The following is a 3,288-nucleotide window of genomic DNA, read 5'->3' as shown; positions in this document are numbered from 1 at the left end:
CTTAAGCAATTCTCTTGCCTCAGCCTCCCAAGTAGCTGGGAATACAGGCACCCGCCACAAGACCCAGCTATTTTTTTTTTCCTGTTGCAAATTGTCACTGTTGTTTAGTTGGCCAGGGCCGGGTTTGAATCCACCAACTTCGTTGTACGTGGCTGGCACTGTAACCACTATGCTACGGGCGCCGAGCCATAAAAAATAATTTTTAGGTAATCAAATTTATCATGTCTTTAATTTGATACTAGAATTGCCTTCCTTCCAATTACTGGCATCCAGCTTAAGGAAAAAAAAATATAATAATTGCCTTCCTTACCTCAAACGTTTGTACCTGGTGGCTTGGCACCTGTAGCTTAGTGGTTAGGGCACTGGCCACGTGCACTGGGGCTGGCGGGTTTGAACACAGCCGGGGCCTGCTAAATGACAACAACAACAAAAAAAAAAAAATAGCCAAGTAGCCGGGTGTTGTGGTGGGCATCTGTAGTCCCAGCTACTTGGGAAGCTGAGGCAAGAGAATCACTTAAGCCCAAGAGATTAAGATTACTGTGAGCTATGATATGATGCCATGGCACTCTACCAAGGGCGACATAGTGAGACTCTGTCTTAAAAAAATAAAAGAAAAAAAGTAGAGCAGCACCTGTGGCTCAATAAGTAAGGCGCCGGCCCCATATACCAAGGGTGGCAGGTTCAAACCTGGCCCTGGCCAAACTGCAACAAAAAAAATAGCCAGGCATTGTGGTGGGTGCCTGTAGTCCCAGCTACTCGGGAGGCTGAGGCAAGAGAGAATTGTCTAAGCCCAGGAGTTGGAGGTTGCTGTGAGCTGTAACGCCACAGTGCTCTATCAAGGGCGATAAAGTGAGACTCTATCTTTACTAATAAGTAAATAAATATATAAAATAGGCTCGGCACCTGTAGCTCAAGTGGCTAAGGTGCCAGCCATGTACACCTGAGCTGGCAGATTCAAATCCAGCCCAGGCCCACCAAGCAACAGTGATGACTGCAACCAAAAAATAGCCAGGTATTGTGGTGGGTGCCTGTAATGCCAGCTACTTGGGAGGCTGAGGCAAGAGAACTGCTTGAGCCCAGGAGTTGGAGGTTGTTGTGAGCTGTGATGCCACAGCATTCTACCCAGGGCGACAGCTTGAGGCTCTGTCTCAAAATAAAATAAATAAATAAAATATGTGTTTTAGAGACGGGGTCTTGCTCTTGCTCAGGCTGGTCTCAAACTCCTGAGCTCAGGCTATCCATCCACCTGGGCCTCCCACAGTGCTAGGATAAAAGTGTGAGCCGCTGCAGGTGGCCACTGAGCTAGTTTTTCTATTTTTAGTAGAGACTAGGTCTCACTCTTGCTCAAGCTGTTCTCCAACTCCTGACCTCAGGCAATCCACCTGCCTGGGCCTTCCTGCATGCTAGGATTATAGGCATGAGCCACAGTGCCTGGCTGCTTTTCATACGTTTAAGTTAATTACTTAATTAATTTTTGAGACAGTCTTATTCCATTGCCCTGGGTAGAATGCCCTGGGGCAATTATAGTTCACAGGAATGTCAAACTTTTGGGCTAAAGAGATCCTCTTGCCTCATCCTTCCGAGTACTGGGACTATAGGCACCTGCCACAATGTCCTGCTAGTTTTTCTATTTTTAGTAGAGATGGGGGTCTTGCTCTTACTCAGATTGGTTTCCAACTCCTCAGCTCAAGCAATCCAACTGTCTCGGTCTCCCAAAGTGCTAGGATTACAGGTGAGAGACACCATCTGGTCAAAATTAAAATTTTTCTAATCTATGCAGAGTTTACTTTGATTTGTGGTGTGAGATAGTGTCCTAATGCCATTTCTCCCACAAATTGCTAGCAATCAGTTTTTTTTTTTAGAGACAGAGTTTCACTTTGTCGCTCTGGGTAGAGTGCAGTGCTGTGGCGTCACACAGCTCACAGCAACCTCCAACTCCTGGGCTTAGGCGATTCTCTTGCCTCAGCCTCCTGAGTAGCTGGGACTAAAGGCGACTGCCACAACACCTGGCTATTTTTTTTGTTGCAGTTTGGCCAGAGCTGGGTTTGAACATGCCACCCTTGGTATATAGGGCTGGCACCCTGCCCACTGAACCACAGGCACTGCCCTCAAATATTTTTTTTTTTTGAGAGTCTCCCTGGTTAGAGTGCTGTGGCATCATATCATGGCTTATAGCAACCTCCAAACCTTGGGCACAAGTGATCCTCTTGCCTCGGCCTCCCAAGTAAGTGGGTAGATGCCTGCCACAACTCCTGGCTATTTTTTTCTATTTTTAGGAGAAATGGGGTCTTGCTCTTGCTCAGGCTGGTCTCTTCAGCTCAAGCAATCCACCTACCTCAGCCTCTCAGAGTGCTAGGATTATAGGAGTGAGCCACCACATTTAGCTCAAACACAAATACACTTTGAACCTGTTTCTAGATTTTGTTTCAGTGAGCAGTCTTTCTGTGCAATAGTTTACATATCACTTGTTAATACATGTATTGCATTCTGCTTCCCCCAATACCATTATAGCATAATCATTACTTCACATTATTAGAAAATTTATAAAAATATAATTTTAATGTCTATAATGTCATTATGTAAAAAACTGGAATATATCGCTTGAGAAGGACTCAAAGATGAAAGATTATTCCAAGGTGCAAAACGAAAGGAAAATGGAGTCCTGGTTCTGTGTGGTCTATGTGGTCTTTATTTCACCTGGGTGCTGGTGGGGTGAAATCCCTGACTGGGAAAAAATTCTACACCTGGGCTATGGTGGATGGAGATTTAAAGAGTCAATCAGGCAGGGATTGACATATTCATTATTTCCTGGGTGCGACAAGCACTTGATCCTGGGCGGGTCAGTACCTCAGATTCTATCACCAATCTTCTTCCGTTCTAAGATGTTATCAATTTTTTTTTTTACTTGATCTATTTTTTTTGGCCAAGGCTGGGTTTGAACCTGCCACCTCTGGCATATGGGGCCGGCACCCTACTCTTGGAGCCCCAGGCACCGCCCAATCTATTTTTTTACTTTTTGTAGAGACAAAGTTAAGGTGACCAGACATCCTGATTTTTAACAATTTGTCCCACGTCCCACAGCGTTTTAAAAAAGTCCCCATTTTTGGAAAGAATGCATGACAAGCTAGGGAATGGCGGGAGAACGGGAAGGGAATATACGGTTTCTGGCTGCCATGTGGCTATTTCACCAGGATATGAGTTTTATATTATTTTTGTTAATTTTATAATGTTAAACTTTAATAATAACAAATAATTGTTGAGAACTGATTATCAAAGTTTGCATTGTTG

Source organism: Otolemur garnettii, unplaced genomic scaffold (genome assembly GCF_000181295.1).
Source record: "Otolemur garnettii isolate 467f Iridium unplaced genomic scaffold, OtoGar3 scaffold00146, whole genome shotgun sequence".
Classification (NCBI taxonomy): Eukaryota; Metazoa; Chordata; class Mammalia; order Primates; family Galagidae; genus Otolemur; species Otolemur garnettii.
Note: the sequence above shows the minus strand (reverse complement) of the source record.